At 40.9% G+C, this 21,467-nt stretch overlaps 1 long non-coding RNA gene across 3 annotated transcripts in view; it reads right to left on the bottom strand.

Moving 5' to 3' along the window:
- Nucleotides 1-21,467, bottom strand: part of LOC108166208 (uncharacterized) — an 82,237-nt gene that overhangs the window by 30,558 nt on the left and 30,212 nt on the right. For all 3 annotated transcript variants that reach the window (XR_001776499.1, XR_001776498.1, XR_001776497.1), the window contains exons 4-5: nucleotides 12,642-12,783; nucleotides 12,361-12,532 (exon numbers count right to left, since the gene is read on the bottom strand). This is a non-coding gene — a long non-coding RNA (uncharacterized LOC108166208). The remainder of the gene's footprint in view (nucleotides 1-12,360; nucleotides 12,533-12,641; nucleotides 12,784-21,467) is intronic.

The raw sequence follows: 21,467 nt of genomic DNA, 5'->3' as shown, positions 1-21,467 counted from the left end.
CCACCGACCCAAGACCAAGTCAAGACCAGCACCCCGCGCTACGTGACACAAAAAAATTTTGTTTTACCCATCAAAATTGCTTCTCAAATTGATCTGAAAGATCCACATTCCCACAAGAAACTAGATATTAAATACTTAAGAGCTGAAATAAATTTAATCAGTAAAGATCCGTCCAGAAGAATCGGATTGTTCCTGAATGTCATATCAATGCAGACTTTGGTCACAGCGTTGTCCCTTATTTGCAACACCTCAGTCAACACCTCCACACAATAATTCAGGTATGAGTGACAACTTTTTTTCATCTCAGATGCAACATGTGTCTCTGTACAGTTAGCTTTGCTAGCATCACGTCCACAGATCTTACCTTTCTTTAAGCTTTCCTTCCAAGTGACGCTAAAAGTTGGACGAAGTCCCCACCGTCTGTGAAAGCGAAGCGCTGCTGAWTTTACATGTCGCCATATCTTATGATTTATGCAGCGCTATTATATTACTGACATTAGACAAACATCTTCTCCCGCTCAGAGGAAACCACTGCGCATGTCTGGAGCTCCGCGCGCGAGTAAAGGGGGAGGCGATGATGACAACAGAAATGTAAGTCACGTTATTGCTTGGATTTTACGGCGCCACCTTAAGTCCCTGAACTTCACATTTTAACAGAAAAAAAGAGCAACGCGATGTAACGAGTAACGCGACACTTTTGTAGAAATGTAGTGAAGTAGAAAGTACAGATACTTACTGTAAAATGTAGTGGAATAAAAGTAGAAAGTATCCATTATTGAATCTACTTAAGTAAAGTACAGATACACGAAAATTGTACTTAAGTACAGTAACGAAGTACTTATACTTCGTTACTTCCCACCACTGCTTAAACTGTTCAGTTTAACACAACTTCTGATAATGAATGAACAATTGGTTTATCAGAGACGGGTTGCTGTTCCCTAAATGAGTTGAATGGTGACAGTAAAAAGCGCATGTGCGTTTCAATGACATGCTAAAACTACAGCACCATGTAGTGGCCTGCCAGAACAGCTGCAGCTGACTCCACGGGTCTTGGTGGTGTCATCTAAACGTGGAAGTTTCCCCTAATCAACATCCAAAACTACCGCCAGTTTCCAGACAGCGGTCTCATATAAACATAGCCTAAAGTGTGCTGGCCTAATTTCCCATGTGGACCCGACTCCCAACATAGTACTTACTAAAGAGCTAAGATGTCCACAAGGTCTTGTCAAAGATCTGGTAGAGGTCAAGTCTTGACAATTTGGTCTGTTTTAGAAAAAGACAAACCAACCAAATATTGGGCAGGTGGTCATTTTCTTATGCCTGATTTGTGTTTATCTTATTGAAATCATCAAAAAGTTAGCTGAAGGCCCTCTGTGAGGCAAAGGTCACTCAGATAAAAGCAAAGAAATAACAGCATCCTCCTGCTTCTCATGCCGTTTCTTTGGAAGTGTAGCTGAAGTGCAGCAGCGTGTCTCACACTCCCTCTCTCCCTGACACACTCCCACCGCACTGCTGTCCTCAGCATCTCCATGGGGCGGTGACTAATTGCCCCCGTAAATCACTGCGCGGGCCGCGCGATCCTCCGTTTATTTTTCCTGACAGTAATTTAGTGCTTGCTCTTTTACACACTTGTCATCGCGTGTTTTTCCTCACATTAGAGGCTGGTGGAAAAAGGACGGTAATTAACGGCGCGACGCACGCTCACCATGGCTCTTTCATCATGGTGTGATAATTGTGCTCCTTGTCTGTCACGGTAACCTCTCAGTTTCCCCTGGAACTTCCTCCGTGCTATTTGTCAACCCCCGAGAAATGGGGAGGATTCGCAGGGCCCTGGCTGCGATTCTGCTCGCCTCGCTACCGGTTTTCCTATTTGTATCAAGGCAGGGTCATTTATATTTCGCGGAAGACTTGTCAGAGATATTAGCTCTATCCTGCACAAGAAGATAAAAGATATATGGTAAACACACCTGAGTGCTTGATAGCTGAGGAGTTCTATGACCTCCTCCGCTTTTTTGTTTCCCTGGAATTTTTTATTCTGTGGAGGAGGGGGGCGAGAAGGGGGAGAGCGGCGGCCGCAGAGGACTCGGCAGGGACAGCCTAATAAACAGTTCTTGTGCTCGTAGTGCTGAGATGCAAAAGCCAGGGCAGTGGGGATGTGCAGAACAGCTGAGACTATAGAAACCCCATTCAAAGAGCTAATCTATTTACAGGAGAGCCCAGTTCACACCTCTCCTTAGAATTTGCAGAGGGATAATGCAGCATGTATGCTGTACAAGATGTCATATTCTATTTTTATCAGCTGTGGGCAGGTGATTCACTGTCTGCCTTGTTATCCTCTGCTGTTCCATGCTGGAGATGCACAGTATCCATCACCCATAACCTGCACCCCAGAGGTTAAGTCATCAATAACTTTGGAGCTGAAAATATTGCAGAGGACTTGCAGGTTTGCGTAAGGCTGTCTGCGTCCCGTGCTGCGTCTAACCCCCCTCCCCCTCCAACTCCCTCCCACCAACGCCTGCACCCCTTTCTCTCAACTTCTCTGAGATTCTTCTTCGTTTTTTTTTTTTTTTTTAATATCTTTATTCTCCTGTCACAGACAGGGGCTAATGGGATGTGTGGTCAAGATTTCAGGATCCATCACTGGCTTGCTGAAGAATTAGCATGGGCCCCATGCATCACCTGCCAGAACTGTCAGGCCTGCTGTCTACCGTGCTTCATTATAGCGCTGGCACTGTTCTGCTCATCTCCCCTCTGCGCTGGCTGCTCCCTAGCCTGAAACCCAAGTTGGTTGGAGTGGGGGTGGAGGGGTGGAGGGGATAAAGGGACCCCACCACGCCCCTCAATGTCAGCCCTGGTCACCAGCCTCTAAATTGGGCTACACTGTCGTTCTTTAGGAAATTAGGCAGAAGAGCGGACAGAGTCGGGACTGCTGAGGATGCTGCCCCCCTCCCTCCTCTTATCCGTTCACTCCTCCCTCTCTCTCTCTGTGTGTGACATAACAGGAAGCACACCTTCTCCGTCTTCTTCTTTTTTTTTTTTTTTTTTTAAGTTTACCTGTAAAAAGTCTTTAAAAACTATTACAGCAATTAAGTAGCATTTGGCCCCTGTCGTGCTCCAGGAAGTGTTTGATTGCTCATGTTCCTGTAGTTGAGAGTAGAGGGGAGTGTGTGTGCGTGTGTGTGTGTGTGTGTGTGTGCTCCCGTTTTTTGGTGACTCTAACCCCTCGTGACTCATCCGGAGCCCGGACCCAGAAAAAAAAAGAAAAAAAAAACCCTCGAGAGCCATCCTTTATGTCTCCTCTGCAGCACAGATTAGACCGGCGGTGCTAAGAAGGTCACGGTGAAAACGAAGAGAGCAAAGCAGGACTACAGCTGGGGACCCTGCCCCGGTCCTTTCCCTTTCCTTTCCCTCTTATTAGCAAATCAAAGCTGCCTCCAGAAAGATTCACACTCCTCACCTGATTTTGTCCTTTTCCGCTAATCACATAGCCACTTTGCCTTGACTGACAGTTTTCTTTATAATTGGCCCATGATCTGGCAAGGATCTAATAACCAGAAAATCCCCTCTGAGGGTCCGCCAGGCTTGGACGACCTGTCTCCATACATACACACACACACACACACACACACACTCTCTCGCACAGATCCTCCACCATCCCCCTAACACCATCTGCAGAGGGCCGTTGCCATGCCACACTGTTTGTGCACGACAGCGGCGAGCTAATCTTAACGTTCAATAATGGTGTGAATATTCAATGAGCAGCTCAGGCAGAGGATCCACAGTAGCGCACTCTAATTACTGTTCATTTGCCAGAGTATCAAAGCCTAATTACTGTTCATCTTAAAGCTCTAGAGAGAAGGGAGGAGAGTCAAGGCAGGGTTAGAGGAAGATGCCCTCCAGAGATCAGTCAGTCAGTCTTCACCCGTCTCCTTTCGCCGTCTCTCTGCTCCTGCAGCCACTTCATTGTTCTTGAACGTCTACACATATTCCTCTCTCTCCATCTCTCCCTCTCTCTCTTTTTAAACCAATGCACCAAGCAAGCAAACATTCCAAGTTTTCTTCAAACAAACACGTTAATCAATCACAGAGACAGCTTAGAGGAGAGAAAAAAGGGACGACATGAGACGGGGTCCATAATCCCGAGCTTATTGTTTCGTTTCTCTCCCTTTATCTGTTTAATGTGTTTTGGGTAAATATCAGACAAGAGGAGGGAGGGGACCGCCGTCGTCGCGGTGTCTTTGCCGTCATCAGAAGAANGCCACCACCGTCACTGTCTGCCACCCGTTTGACAGTTTCTGTCACCAATTAGCAGCTAAATCAGCATCTCCCCCAAACAAGAAGAACCACGCAATTTATACGTCTATTATTTAGCGCTTGTCTAAGTGGGTACCTTTCTCTTTTCATTCACATTAGAAAGCAGACAACTGCGATGACGTCGGCGGCAGCGGCTCGCGGCCCGTTCTCAGTTCTGCGTCGGTGCGCGAGGCCCTGGCGGCCGGGGAATAAACCGTTCCGTCCTCTCCTATCAGGAGGTTTGTCCCGGGAATTGTCCGCCCCTTGTGCTCTGCCAAATTTACAAGCCGTGGACAGCCCCTTTAATGAGGCACGCCAAGCTGTTCGCCGGCTTTCCCCCATGATAGGATGTTAAATGAAAAGCTGCGTGGAACGTGCGTGGTTTGTTATCATTCAATCTGCTTGGGACCGCAAACCGGTCATTATCCCGCCATTATTTTCCTTGATTTACAATCGCCGGGCGGAGGAGGCGATCGCCGCGGCTTGTTCTCCCCTCGGTGGGACGGATGGGAACCAGCTTGAAAATTTGCATTTACATGATCCGGCTGAGCAGCTTATTAGGGCTGGATATTTATTTTCCACTTAAACCCACGTTTGATTACACTTTATTAAAGGATAAGGAAGCGCTACTCACCCAATCCTGCCCGGTGGTTTCTCTGGGATTTAGGGTGATAAAAAAATGAGGAGGACAAAATATAAGAATTACTCTGCAGTTACTAACAAAGACACAGATGAGGATGATTTGCACAAAGAGCAAGGAAATGAATAGTGGAAAATGATGCCAGTCCCCTCAGCAGAGGTAAATAGTTTTCAGCAGCAGAGAAGATCATCTTACAGGGTAACAAAGAGCTTTAAAAGTAATATTCACATCAGACAGATGCTTTTTGTCAGGCCAGATCAATATTTCTCCCATTTTGACCAACAGAATCCAGACAGAGGAAATATTTCCATGTAGAAATTTCCATGTAGAAATGTAGAAATGTCATATAGAACCAGAAACTGTCCATCACACAAAGGAGTAAGATGTTGAAATCCATCAACCAACAATATTTATGCCCATAGAACCCTTCCACAGGTTTTGTTACATATAGAAACTTACGGTAAATATATGTTGATTAGTGGTGGGACTTGCAAAAATAAGCAACATTTTCAATTCAAAATCCTTTTTATTATTGAATAAACAGACATATGAGCTCAAGAACAAATGTGTTAATTGTTTTAATCTGCTATTAGCGTTATTCAACAATGTGATTTGTGCAAAGTGATATTCTACCCATTCAGCTTTCCAAAGTTTCAGGACCTCCTGATCATTCATCATTCACAACTATACATTCTCTAGAAATGTGGACTCTGGATGCCGACATTAGCGTTGGAGACGCCTAGCTGCTGCTACATGGTTAGCATTGAGATGCTGTTTTCGGTTTGAGTACCTACACTGATGGGCTAACTCCTTGTAGCACAACTCCAACAGAACAATAGTCTTTTCCAGCGTCCCATCAGATTGGTTTTTGGAAGGAAAATTTAAACCCCAGCAGGCCAAGAGAAGCAGTTTCATCGTCCATCTCTGTTTCATGCAGATGCCACGTGTGCGTCAGGTTTATGGGTGTACCAGAAACCTGTGAACACAAAGGCTCACAGGTTTCTGGATTTTTGTAAGTAAAATAAATAAATAAATATTTACGTCATAATTTTTAATGCATTAATATCTGTAACTAGCTAAAATTAACGGCTTAAAGTCCCGGCTCTACAACTAATACACTTCCAGTTATCACCTCAATATTGAGTATGTCTAGTTTTTCCCTTTGTATAATTTTCTTCAAATAGAGTCATCATTAAATAGAGCAAAAATGTCTTCTTTTTTTCCAATAACTGAGATAACAGACAAAATCTTTCAGGCTTAATTTTACGCTTGCCATGTTGCCTGAACTTAGAAACGGCACAGCCGGGATGTGGTTCAGTAAAACAAAACAAATACGATTTAGTTGCATGTTCAGCTTCATATCCGCTCTATCCACGGGCAACAAAAGGTCTCCACTGGTCCCAGTGAAATTTCATGAAAGTAAAATTAAGTTTTCCCACCTCAATCACATTGTGGCATCCGTTCTATCAGCAAAAACTCTTGTCTGCTGCAATCAGCTTAAAGTCTTTTTTAAAAATCCTATAACAATGCATCAAACTTAGGGTGAGAGGTAAACCAAACAATCACAGACGCCTACAGGTTATTGAACAACTATTGACTATGATCATAGTGTAAATGAGAGCAGTCTCACCTGACAGGACGTATGGGAATATGAAACAAATGAGTATGTCAACCAAAGCAAAAATGGAAAAGAGACTACCAGCTGTAATTGCTTATGGACATTTGCTTTAAGCCAGGTGATGTTGCACTTGACTTAATCAATATTTGCCTTAAAAAGCCATTCATAACAAAGTCACCATTGATGAATAAGTCACAACAGAAGCTGTATCTCTGGTGTAAAGCTAAAGGTCATGATCTAGGGTCGGGGGACGAGGGGTGGGGGTGAACTTCTGTTGAGATGGCTGCTCATTTTAGGAAGCTCAGGATGAAACAATGAGCTCATTTACAGCTGAGCTCTGTTCAGTCTCAGAGCAGAGATTACAGCTGGAGCTCCCGCTAAACGCACCGGGCCGACCAGAACTTTACATTCACTCATCATTAGCATGAATGTCATATTCCTTATGGGTTTTTAGAGATTTACCTAAAACATTCATTTTTCCGGAGGTGGAATACAACTTAGATATTATTCTACAAGGAGATTGGTCAGGAACATATGATGGCATATTACATAGAAAGAAAAAGCAGGAGTAAATTTCCACCAAAAAAACTAAGACATTTATAGATTTTAGAAATATTCTAGAAAAACCAAGTACATTTCTAAACTACAAAAGTCAAAAAATTGCTTGAAAACAAAACTAGGAAAAGTTTTGAATAATCTCAAGTCTTAGTTTCACAAGTTAAAATTTTGACTATTGAGACACACAGTTTTTCAGAGAAAATTTCTGATAATCTAAAAATTTGATTTTTTTTTCTCATAAAATTTCTACCTTTAAAGCCCAGAAAATTAGTTTTTTCTACAAAATTTCTGAGATGAATCTCAGAAATTTTCCTCATAAATGTTTGACTTTCCAAGTTCAGAAATGTCCAAGTTTTTTTGACAATATGTCTGAGTTTTATGGCAGAAATTTGTTCCTTTTGTTCTATCTACTATGGCCCTAACACACCATCATAGAAACCACAGAAGCTTTAGACAGTATTAAACTGAAAGATGTTGCAGCACTAGTGACACTGTCTGCAGTGAAATCACTTTTACATCAATAAAACTGTCAACCACAACTGAAATTTGCATCTTTCCACAAGGCCAAGCCAGAAGCATTCTGGGAAAAGTTTCATGGTCACAAAAGGCAAATATTTAGATTTGTGGCTACATTGACATACATGTTTAGAGGACTCAGGGTGAGAATTTAAAAAGTACATCTAGAAATATTGAACTAAGAGTAGTGATACTTCATAACATTACTCAAGTAAAAGATAAAAGTAGTGGCAGTAAAACTAGTACTAATGTTTAAAAAAACAACTTTACTCAATGAGTAAATATAGTCTTTGCAGAAAACACAAATCGTTTTTTTTGTGTATTTTTGTGGATGTTGACTCCATTTACATATGGTGGTATTTCCAACACTTCACCAAGGAGATCCAACATGGCCGCCCTGTCAAGACCTCTTGCCACTTCTTTGCCCCCACCTCCAATGTAAAAAATGTTTATATCCGCCACTGTAAAACTCCTCTTTTCTGACTCAGTGCCTGTAAGTGCTGCATGTTGTCCACTGTGTACCACGAGCACACACAAGACAATGCAGAGGTGAGCCCTTGGCCTGGAGTGCCCCTCATTTAAGACGATCGACAAAATCAATAAAGTGAAGTATGTTTCCTCGCTCTTTTGGCAGCGTTCCTGCTCCTGAAGCATTCCCTGAAGTAACCTACTCCAGCTGAGTTCTATTACTGCTGCTCTTCCCCCACGTGTATACACCCTCAACCACTCTGTCTTCCCCTCAGCTAAAGAAAAATCCAGCAGCACAAACTGCACACAGTTTTAGTGCTTAACTGAGCAGTAAAGCACAAGCCAAGACAGGCAGGATGGAGCCTCATTTCACTGCAATGTTGGAAACTCATGTTGAGTTATTTTACAAATCACCATGTTTAAAACCCATTACTTGGGTTTTGATTAACATTTTATGTTTTATCTGGAATCAGATTGATTTTGGCATATTTGTAATGATGCAGGAAGACTCGTTATATGCTGTTGATCATGTTTGCCAACCTACTTTGGAAAAGAACAAAAAAAAAAATCACCAAACTAAAACCAATATTTTGAAATGAAAAATTGTAATAAAAAAAACACACACACAAAGTAAACACTGGAGTAATAAATGAATGCAATGCAACACTTGCTACAATAGGAGCCACATGCAGCTAAACTATAGTTATTGAATTGAATTCCAGTATTGGAAATTTTACCAGCAATTTAGTGTCTAATTTACTTTAAAGGGCCAACAGTCTCAAACTGTGGAACCACTGCTGACACTTGGTTTGGAGTCTGGAGTTCTCAGAAGCAAAGCTGAGCAGCAACAAAGTAAATTAACTTGATTGCTGTACAGAAGAACAGTTTAAGAATTTATACTTTACTTGAGTAGCATTTTTTGGGGAAACTTAATACATTCACTCCACTACATATTAACAATAAATCATACTTCACTACATCACTCGTTACTTGCTACGTCCGTTGGCCTTGTTTGTGTAGTTTGTGTTCATGTTGTTCCACCAGCATACAATAACATGACACACTACAACCCCATGCAGTAGGTGGCGATATGCAGCTTACACCAGCTTGGAGAAGAAGAAGAATTTTTTGTCTTGCTATTAAATGAACAATGCTTGAAACTATAAAGTGTAAAATGTCTGAGCATCAATGAAAGCTAGAAAAAAATATGACAAACATTATTATTGATGATAAATAATCTGTCCAAATTAGAGGAAATTTTCCTAACTATTCCTGATTACATCCAAACTTCTAAATTTTAAGTACTTTAATATTTTTGAAAGCACATACTCCATCACTTGGACTTAAGTAATAAGTAATAACACTGGTTGACTGATGTGAAACTGATGAGCACAAACAGTGCAAAACATACGTTGTTCAGCTCCGTTGAAGCAGAGATGAGTCAAAACAACTACTGGCCTGTGAATGACATTAAACTGAAGCTTTTAAGACTCGTGTCCACTAGAACTGTGAGGCTCATAGCCAAAACATTCTGATTCTGTTTCTCACTTTTGTGCTTTTTGTGTTTGTAGTAAAAGGTGGTGTATAGATAATGAAGTAAAGATGAGTAAGAGCTGGATAAAAAGTACGATCTTATCATTAGTGCTTTATTTTTTATTAATTTAATAGTAATTGCAGTTCTCTGTCAGTGTATCTATACGAGTAATTTCTGCAGATGACTTTGGATTACAGAACCGGAGGTGCGCTGAGAACTCAATCACAATCTGAGTTTTCCCAAACAAACTGAGGCCAGGACAGTCAAGTAGCAATATCCTGGAAAACCCGTCTAACTATTTGCTCTAATACAAACACTTTGAGGTGTGAAAGATGAGGGGGAAGCAAAGCTGGAGTCTGCAAGGTCAAATCTTTGGGTTCATGGACCCCGAGGAGGTAAATTGATTGTTGAGTGTTAGGGGAAGGCGTTTAACTGCTGACAGACAAACTCTGGGCCTTCAGGGCAACGCAGGCAACGCATTGCTTGACATCATTTCCACCGGCCTGTGTTCTACAATCCTCCACTGTTCGATGGGGCAAGCCCCTCTGCTTCTGGTACAATTAACCCATTAAGGGGAGGCCTTTCATTCACAGGTGATTCTCTACTCCCTTGCGAACCTCAATAAGACGGTTCTGATCGAAGGAACCGTGGCCTACAGACATGTGCGGATAGGCTCAGTGGAAAAAAATAAATAAGTAAAAAATGGAAGAAATTTCATCAGACAGCGAAAGCACATTGCCGGCGCATATTGTTTAACTCAACATCGGGGGCACAGTGCATCCCATTACTTAACAAAAACCCCATTGTTTCCGGTGTGTATACGTCTGGCGCAGCCGACGATAAAAATAAATGACTCCTGCCCTCAGTGAAAAACATAAAAGTATTTAAAAATTGACCCCTGGGGTCTGCTTTGTCTGTGGCTGGAGGCATTATTATACCCCGGTTGTCACAAAGTACCCCCTCAGGTCATTACTCCCGGGCAGCCACAGACCCTTTGGCAGACAGAAGCTCCATTATCTGGGACACGGCGAAGGCGTGAGCATAGCAAAGAGGAGAGGGGAACGAGGGGAGCTCACTGGCCCCGGATCTGAGGAAACAAATGCAGCGGGAGATGGCACCGTTAGGATGTGATGTTTTCTGGGGCTTCGCCCGGTCCTGGAAGCAGCCCATTTGGGACAGGTTCTACTGGTAGCTGGCACAAGCTGGCAGAGAAATAACTGAGGCAATCAGGAACATAATTGTATATTTTTTCATCTGCTTTTCATTTGATGCATATATTCTCTTTGGTTAAATTGTTTTATTTATTTTTATTTTTTTTACTTCTTGCCAGTTCCAGCCCATTGGAGTGCAGATGAGAGTGATGTGCTTTTGTGTATTAAAATCAAAGCAAAAAAGTCATTGTAAAATGCATCAGCGCTATGAATCTGGGGCCAAATAAAGAAGTGTGTCAAGGCAGCCAGCCATCACTGTACATAGTTAATGATTAATGTTCAAAGTACAGTAACTAATCAGAATTTAACAGGGGGGATACAGCGATGCTGACCCTGGTTGTTTGACTAGGAAATAACTGTAATCATGAATCTAGCAAACAAGAAACAGAACTCTTCTCAGCTTTGCAGGGTGAACTACTATTATGCCATAAAGAAAACAGAATGTCTGAGTTTATTACACAAAAAAGCGTTATTAGAACAAAGTAGTGAGAAGTTCATCTGGTTTTCTAACCTCAAACCTGACCATAAGGCTGACCTGATAGAGTTTTACCATATTGAACTTCCTCCATAGGGTGGCAGGACTCAGCCATAAGCCTCTCCAATACTTCATTCAAAGTTGACAGTTGATACGTGGTTACGGTGAGAGCTGTAACCGTGCCACTGCGTTTTCTGCAGACAGCCTCTTTTGTAGACATCAATTTTCCAAGTTCCATGAAGGAGTTTTTAGCTGTTTGACAGTGAAGACTCATTCATAAGTATTTATGTCTCCAGTGGACTCAAGAGATAGATACTGAATGTGTACATTTCCACATAAAACATGGAAACAAACTTCTTACCAATCACACAACACTTCGCACAGAGCTCCGTTGAATAGCTCAACCCGGGTCTGGTGTCGCGTTCCTCTTTGCGAACAAAATGACAATTTTCACCAGGCGTCTACGTTAATAAGCACCAATGACAGTACTTCAGTATGTGGGAACCTTTTGAGTTAAGTAGAGGAAATCCATCATTTGATGCCAATGCTCATCTCATCAAAAAAAGATTCAAAGGAAGACCTAGGGCTCAGTAGAAGGATTGTCTGCCCAGCACACTGGACCCCTCCTACTTGGTAATACTGTAGGATGTCCCTCAGTAAGAGGGAATTATAAATGTTAGTTTAGAAATCACTGAACGCCTTAGCACCAAAACACATTAAAGATCTGCTGATGCTGTATCAACCTTCCAGACCTCTCAGGTCTTCTGGTTCTGCTCTGCATCCCCAGAACCAGAACCGTTTTACAAAGCAAAAAACTTTTCTTATGTTTTTATGACGTAAAGCACCTTGAACTGCCTTGTTGTTGAAATGTTCAAAGTATAGCAAAGGAGAAATAGTTTAATGATAAAACATAATCAGTTTTGGAGTCGGTAAAATGTATCTACAACTGTGGAGACAAACCTGTTGGTACATGCAAATTCTTCGGTATGATCTGTGAGAAATCTGAAAAGTCGACTGCAGACGTTTCTGTAATTACTCATTCATTACCTCTTAGCCTTGAAGACAGCTGAACCAGCATGCGTTGGGCCTTCACTGAATTTCGCTCCTCTGTTCCAGGGAATCTCATGCGCGCGTCAGACCGCCAATCAAACATGACAGCTATTTACACTCGCTGGGCGAGATGAAAGCTCGGGAGTCTATCACTCAGGCCCCTGTTCACCTAAGAGAACGAAACAAAGACAGACAAAGCAGGAAAAAAGGCGGCCTGTAAAGTTTCAGATATCGAGGCTGTCTCGGATGCTTTCTGTCTGACGTGCGTGCACGCTCACATGCTCCATGCACGGCGGTGGGGTGTGTGCATGTTCAGGCTTCCAGCGGAAGCACAGACATGCCGTTACAATGCTGCAGCATCGGCGCTTTGATGTTCAAGGTGCTGCGTCTGTTGTGCACGTCTGTCCTCTCAAATCATCTCTTGCACCGAGAGTAAAACATGGAAACAAAGGCAAGCAACATATTCAGAGGTGTCAGTTTGTTAGACGACGGTGGCATATAAAGTAGCTTCGCTCAGTGAAAGTTACAGGACAGGCTAATTGACAATTGCTGCTTCAAAGGGTGAGAGGTTAGAGGCAGAGGGAGGCGCTCACGCCATCGAGAGTTATCAGGCACAAATGATATTAATCAGACTAAATGTGTAGCTTCAGACTTTCAGTTTACAATTTAGGGAACCTGAACAATCTACATAAATTCAAATAAAGCTTGGCTCTGTTTGTATGTGCAATTTTGTGTCTAGTATTCTGTTAAAGCAACAGTGCACATAGCAAGAACTCGGGTCCACACATTGACGAATTTAGGTACATCAGTACGCCAGGGGGTGTACACACACATGGACACAGTGTCTTCGGAGGTCATTTTTTGAAACCAGGTTCTAGAATGGATACATTTCAGAGCAACGGTTTCATATTCAAACTATGACGTTGAAACTCCATAAAAAGATAAAACAAAGTACTAGAAAAATCAAGGCAGTTTCTGAGTTTGAAAACTCAAAACTGTGCTAGAAAAAACTCAAATTTTGAGACTAATCTCAGAAATGTTCTACAAAAAAAGGAAATTTCTGAGTTTGAAAAGTCACAAATTTTACTAGAGAAAGAACTTTGAAATTTAAGAAAAAAAACATTTCTAGAAAACAAAATTTTGACTTCTGAAATCAAACTTTCACCTTACCAACAATCTTGCTTAGAAAGGACGGGGAACTGTGGAGAGGAGCAACAACCTTTTAATGGAGAAATATCTCCAGCAGAACATGGTAGAGATTCATGATAATGGGGACAATCAATGAATTGGGCTTGTCCTTTGAAATAACCATAATTTCAACATTTTCCAATTTGTTTTTCCATTTTAGAATTCAATAATCGGACTCAGCTGAATTAAAACATCTCAACAATAAGCACAAAAACTACAAAACAGTCAAGGTAATCTTATGCTTGATAAATGTTAAACAACAAATTAGAGTTCACATCCTGGTAAAAGCTAGAGGTGTGCTGTATTGAGCAGTTTCAGCATAAAACCTGGGTTCTTGTTCTAAACGGCTCAGTGAAAAAAAACGACAACTGCCGGGCCAGTATCGCCGATACCGATACCAATACCAATACCAATAGAAGTACCGTTATTTATATTTGACATATCAAACTTCTGACGCTTAGGTTTTGCTTTTGGTTTTTACAAATAAATAAATAAATAACTTTTTAGAGGTTGAGTTAAGAAACTAAAACTGGACATAAAAACATTTCAAGAAGGAATCTGAAGCTAAAGTATTGATCTTACCGTGTTAGTATCGCGCCACTATCAATACCAACTTAGTATCGATATTATCAATCTTTGGGATAAATCCCCTCACCTCTGGCTAGCTTCTTCACAAGTGATTGGAGAATCTGAACTCGCACACATTCAAAAGATGACTGGAAGGTAGAAAACGAGTTCAATTTTGAGTTCATGACAAGCCCAGTATCCTTAAAGAAAGGGATCAGCTGAGATTTGGACCAGCAACCTTCAAATTGAGACCAGACAGTGTCAATCACCATCAGCCATCCTCAGCTCGTGAGCGCTTATGAATTTCGAGATTTTTATATCTTCAGAGCAGAATACACTCAGTCTGCTAAAAAGACTCGTGTGACTGAGCTGCGGTACAACAAAGGCATCAACTTCATAACACACGCCAAGGCTTTACTCAGGTGATGATGAAAAAAGAAAAAAAAACTATTGCATGTCTTTTATAAAGCATTTTTCAAAAAATAATTGATAGGGAAATAAATTTGTCAATTACTGCTGAAGAAGGAACTTTCTGAATAAACATGTTTATGGTAAGCCGTGTCTCTTGGCAGTTGATCATCATGATCACTTCCACATTTTCCCAGAAGGTGGCATATTTATTAGCATGCAACAGATGGGACGCACTCGTTTGCCTTGCTAAGGCTTGTGAAATTGGTCTTTTGGCGGCAGTATAAATATGATGGAGTGCAGCCCATAAGAGGCACGGCATGGCACACGAGGACAAAATGTCCAAATGAGCAGCAAAAAGTCATGTTTGTGGCTGCTTTACTACGGTGCCATCAGTGATTGATCTACGCCCTGCAGAGCCTCTATATGGAACAAAGTATAAAGCCTATAATTTAGCCGGGAAACAATGCACGACAACGTCTGCATGTGCACCCATTTTCAGCGCGAGCATTCCCTGGTGCAGGTAGATCATTAAACTACCAGGCGCTGCAATATGGTGTAGTCAATGTCACTGAAAAGAAGGGACAATAAAGTGAGGCAGGGGGGTTGCAACAGCAGGGAGAGAGCATGTATTAATGTCACATAGGCTTTAGCCTGCTTCCTTAAGCTCTGCAAAGAGTCAGCCAAGCCAATTTCCATTATCATATTGATTGAAATAGTTCATCATAGTGTAATTTCAGGTTTATCGCCACCCGGTTGGGAATAAGACCAAAGCATTATCTGACAAAAGCTATTGTTCTACGGGACGTTTGGCTGTTCCAGTTCATTGATGGAGTTGATTAAGTTTAAATGAAGCAGACACTGGATAAAAGTGAGGGTATTGACCAGCAGGCGTGGTGGCACGCCTGAATAAAAAAAGCCTGATGCATTCGGAAAAGCAAGATTTGCTAAATGCTCTAATCTTCAATCAAATCTAACATCAATACAGACAAAGTTTGGTAATGAGAGATTCAATGAAGCATGCAACGGAGAGAATTAATCCCCCTCGCCTAAACTGAGTTCAACTTTGAAGCTTGCTCCTCGGGACGGATAGTTATCTAAATGCTAAATAAGTAACGTATTGTACTTTTCACGGCATACTAATCATTTGTTCATTTCGCCCCCTTTATTTGTTCTTACCACTCTTCCCCTTGTTGATCTGGTGATTAGATCAACCTTGGATAGAGGAGAGGAGTGGAATAATGAGGCTGCTGGGGAGCAGCAGCCCATCAGGCGCAGACCTGTTACAGTACAGAGGGGGACGTTTGTCAAATAAAACAGGAGAGTTTAAAGTATAGCAACAAAGTAGCTTCACACTGGCCAACAAGTTATGAGGAAATAATTCAGAAAAGTTGTATTTAGTAGCAGCCGGCAGGGGTAAAAAACAAACAAACAAATCGTTTTCCAGAGCTGTATACAGAGCAAATTCTGAAATTAGCTCTAAAAGAAAGTGTTTTTTAACACTTGTCCCAGAATCTCAAACATTTTACAAACCACAGTACGTTTCAAATTGAGTTTTTTTTTATTTTTATGGAATTTTAAAATATTTCATATTAATTCTGCACAAAACAAATGTAAAAAAAAATGTAATAATGTACCATGTATACCTTATAGCTATATGCAGACTGACATTGGTGCAAATTTCTCCATTTTGCCTTTTCATACCCATACAAAAAATCTGTTTAAAACCCAGATCAAAATCTGAGAAATCAGTTGATTTCTCAGATTTTTTTTGAGGTTATGAAAAATTTAGAGGTTTCATAATTCATTAGACTTGATAAATCAAAACTGTTTTTCCAATGTCAATATGTGACAAAATAATCAAGAAGCAATTTTTTAATTCAAATAAATTTTCATTACCTCCTAAATGAAAAACATTTTTTAACAAAACACGTAAAGCAACATTATTTGTTGCATTTCAAATAATGTAAACTAAAACTAAAACATTGTGCATCAATGTTTTAGTTTCTGCGACAAATAATACCGCAGACTGTATCCACGACACGATTCCCAATCGACATCATTTTGTGTTTTACTAACTTTACGCTGTTTCGAAGTATTTCTACCTATATATCTGGCCACATAAATGAACCTCCTAGCAGCATGTTTAACTCCTAACAGGAAGTTGTGGTTGTTTTGAAGCAATTTGAGACTGGCATAGGTTTTAGTTTTGTGCTACACTGCCCCCTATATGTTTGGTGTGTTTAAAACAACGCTCGGGGGCATTTACATGTGGGTTCATGAGTATGAAAACTTTTCTGAAGACAATCCTGTGTGTATGATTTTTTTTTTTTTTAAACTATGTGTTTTTACAAAGACCCAAGACCCGGTTACGTGTGTACAAGGAAAGGTAAAAAAAGGTGAAATATATAATTCCAATTTTTCTCAGACAAAAACAGGATGGCTACACTGAGTTTGTCCGCCATTGTTGTTTTTCAAAGAATGCTTTCAATACGAAAGATTCAGTATGAAATGCTGCCATCAACACCATACAGCATGACTCCTGTCATCCAACACTGCCAACTTGGAGTATGTGTTTTTTTTAAACCGTAGGATTTTGTCATTACCTCTTGTGATTTCAAAATGGTCAGTGGAGGATCACAGGCAGCTTGTTCTTGAAGATTTATGACGGAAACAATAAACAGTAAATTCAGGAGAAAACTTCCCTTTTTGAACGTACCATTTGCCTTTAGCAGGACTATCCTAGCTAACGTTAGCGCAGGAGTTCGTGTTAGAGAATCTCGTTTTGCATCAATTGTCGGCAAGAGCTGCCTTAAGGATGGGGACATTCTTTGTTTCATATGTTTCAAACGTTTACTTTAGTTTCAAAGTAAACAGATGTCTCTTCTTCAGTGACTGTTGGTCAAACTTTTTTTTCAGCACTTACATTTATCAATTAATCCTTTGCCTCAGATGGTGGAAACTGCATTACTGCCATCTGTTTGTGCATTGATATTTTATCAGTGTGCCAGAAAAGCGATCTAACCCTGACATAACTCAGCCAGTATGGAGCTGAAAGGTTCTACAACAGTGACTTGGTTTTCATTACCAGCTCAGAGGTTTTTACTGCCTCTTCAGATCAGCTGTAGAAACAAAGCTGTTCTGTTAAAATTGCAAACTGTTTGAGAGTTGATCTAATTTAATTATCTCATAAATATTCTGGTATTTGGCCAGTGGAGGGGGATCATTTCCATCCCTGATCTGTTTTGGGTTGGCACCATTTAAGTATCCTGATGCTAATGACACTCAGCTTGGAGGACCTGCAATTTTTCTGTGGTCAGTTTTCTCTACAAAATCAGAGACTTTTGACCAGTTGATTCAGACTGGATGTATTTCCCCATATTTCCTCAAGAATTCAATTTTAATTTGAAACAATTAATTTCACAAGTTTGGTTTATAATGAACTTTAAATGTGAAGAAAAATGAAGCATAAAGCTAACTAAGGATTATAGGTTAGTGTTTTGGAAGTGGGATATTTTTTCACCTGAGGAACAAATATGACTTTTTTACATTTGCTTTTTCACCTTAACTATTATCTGCAAAACCTTATCTTCATAAATCTCATGTGTGGAAACACTTGATTCAAGTCCTGCAAGGTGCAAAATATAAGAATACATCAATCATATTCTTTTAAATTTGGATGAAGAAAACACATAAAGCAGTGACATGAGGTGTAAATTGTCTCTGCTAAAGAAAACATTTAAAGTATCATCATTTATGAATAAAAGACTTCCATACTCAAATTCCTACATCAGCCAAACATTTTATTTGAACGTAATATCTAAAACATATGAAAATTAAAATGTCATCCAGATCATTCAGTACACCGTCTGCTTTGCGTCCATGCTCAAATGTAAAATGCACGCTTCGTTCATACAGCTCTCAATGTGTGTGTGTGTTTTTTTTTTTTGTTTTGTTTTTTTTTTTTTTAGATTTTATGCACTTTGGAGCGCTTGCTGAAATATGTGCCGACAGGCATCCTAACCTGCCGTGATTTGGAATTTCAATGCGCAGGTGAGGATGGGAGCCGCCGGCCCGCAGCAGCAGCGGCGCCATCCTGGAAGGTGACTGCGTGTTCCGCTGACGCTGACATGAGGCCCCGCGCCATAACAGGTGACAACTTCCTGAAATGCTGCTCATCACAAGCGAGGCCCATTGCTCCTCTGTCTGTTTAAAACACCTGCTTTTCTTAGTTTTGCATGACCAAACGCGTTTTGCGTCAGAATGTAGGCCTACGTTTTATTAATAAACTATTCTGCATGATCAGCGCACATATCCGTCAAACTCACGTTTATCGTGTGTTATTTTATTTATTTATTTTTTTTTCCAGTGCAGCCCTTTGGGTCCTGAACGGACTGTTTTGACTTCCACTTTTTTTTTAATTATTACTACTATTTGCAGATGCCACCTCATTATTTTTCATTTACCGTTTGTAGAATGACGGTAAATGTTGTCAACCGCGCGCTGAGGAGTGTTTTTATATGATTTCGTTTTAATGCTGCCTCTCCCCCCCCTCTCTTCATTGTTGAGAGTTGAGCTGTGGGACGTGGAGTCGGAGCTGTGTGTGTGTGTGTGTGTGTGTGTGTGTGTGTGTGTGTGTGTGTGTGTGTGTGTGTGTGTGTGTGTGTGTTGTCAGGATCCCATCTAATCTGCATGTTTGTTTCTTAAACAGGGCATGTTCGCTGAAACTCCCCCCTTCCTTCTCTGCTTAGACAGCAGCTACAGCCGGGAGAAGAGCAATAAAACAAACTCCTGCTCTCAAAGGTGCGCGCGCCTTTGTACCGCCGCGTTTTGCCTGTTAGCTGCACATCCTCCGTCTTTTCATCTGTCACTTATTCCCCCTCATGTTTTGTCATTTGCTCTGTATATTCATTTGTCGCCTGGTTTATATATATATATATATATATATATATGTATTTTCCCCCCGCGTTCCCAGTGCTTGGCTGGGTGCACCCGCGGTTGTAATTAAATTTCACCCCTTCACATACAATAAATAAATACAAAAATATATAAATAACTTAATAATTATTATTCTCATGTTTCTGCTCTGGAGATTCAATAGGATAAAATGGAAACGCGGAAACTTAAGATTTTAGTAGCCACAGCAAAAATAAAATGATATATTAAATATGTATAAAGTGTAAAGAGAAGGGGATGTGAATAGTATAAAAAATAATACAAATATATTTGACAAAAAATATAAAATAGAATCAAAAAGGCGATAGTCTTCCATATCACAAAAAATATAAAATACCCTATTACATAAAACGCAGACTACATAAAAGTGTCTGAAATTATGACTTTTATTTTGTTAAATTGCTCCTCGAGTTCCTGCAATTATCTGATGTTATCTCAGTGATTACTGTTACCAGTTTTTACTAGAATCACTTTCTGCTCACTTTCAGAACAAGCACCGCCCCCTGCCGGCCACTCGTTAAATTGCAGAATGGCTTCAGCGTTAAAAAAAAAAAAAAGAAAAGAAAAAAAAAGGGGGTCGTGGGCCAAGTGGTTAGTAAACAGTTTAAAGAAAAATCCACAGAGACGTTTTATACCGTTCTGTGCGATTACTCAGAAATAATCAGCAGCTTGTGCACTCCCTCCCCCACAACTTTTTTTTATTTTATTTTTTCGGGAGAATTGATTATTACTTTTGCTGTAAATATGAGAAGACATAGATGATTATGCAGAGGAAATCAGCTCTATTCCGGACATTTTTATTTTTATTTATTTTTTTGTAAATTGTCTGTCCTGGCTGGATTTCTCCTCTTCGGCCAAATTAGAATCGTATTTATCTGCAGCTTGTCAAGCCTCCAGTTTAGTGATGCAAAATGAAGAGGAGGATATAGGAGCGGGGTGAGGAGGAGTTGGGAAGGGGGCGGTGGGGGGGTGGGGGGCAAAGGAGGTCAGTCTGAGCCCGGCGGGATGCAGGGCAGCTGCTTCCAGACCAGTCACACCTACTGCAGCTCGGCTCCTGCAGGCATTTGCTTGGCGGAGTAATTAATAGGAAATAATGATGCAGCCGAGAGGTGCGGCGTCGCCATCAAGGACGACGCGTTGGCCGCCTCCGTTCGGCTCCTTATTGTAAACGACACGTCGCTTATTTGAATGCGTGTGATGGGTGACGCAAAAGTAAACAGCAAAAACCTAGAAAAAGAGGGAAGAGATGTATTAATATGATGCTATTAATATTATTATTGCTATTTCAACGTGAAGATAAATGAGTCGTATAAGACATGTAGAATAATTAAAAACAATAATAATTCCGCAGGTTTTCATCTGCAGCCTTCTCCTTTCCTCCCAGTCAGAGAGGCTGCAGCGCAGACGCTGTGAAACGCGCCATAGCGCACTTGTCTGCCCAATTAGCCGAAACAATTATTGCAACTTTGACTTTAATTACATCTCAATTTGAAGCCTCGCTGCTGGTGTGTGTATGATTCAGTGATTAAAAGCCTCTCCTGCCCCAGTGCCTTTAGGGCAGCGCATGATTAGGACCTGTCAGCTGCCGCGGTGAGCGGAGGCAGCCATGCGTGTTGTGCAACATGACCCGCTGTTGTTAAACCTTGTCAACATATTAACCTGAATTCCCCAGTCATCGTGGAATGAATTGCCCGCATAAGAGGGGAAAAGTGCGCACAGATGTAAGTCTAATTGAAAATATAGATATAAATGTAGAGCTACTGCGGCGGGAGGAGGATCATGTAACATTATGTCCCAAGGCCTGGTTTGGATGCTAACAGCTTTAATAATAAAATAATAGAGCAGGAATATGTTTCCCCTCTTTACTATGTGAGCAACATATTTAAAAATGCACTATAAAAAAGGAATTTTGTTGGGTGTTACATATTTTCCATGGAGATTATTTGAATTTGTAAAATAGCCGGGAAGTGTGATGGATAATAGTG

Source organism: Poecilia reticulata, linkage group LG4 (genome assembly GCF_000633615.1).
Source record: "Poecilia reticulata strain Guanapo linkage group LG4, Guppy_female_1.0+MT, whole genome shotgun sequence".
Classification (NCBI taxonomy): Eukaryota; Metazoa; Chordata; class Actinopteri; order Cyprinodontiformes; family Poeciliidae; genus Poecilia; species Poecilia reticulata.
The sequence above is the reverse complement of the archived record's forward strand: the minus strand, read 5'-3'. Positions and strand labels throughout refer to the sequence as shown.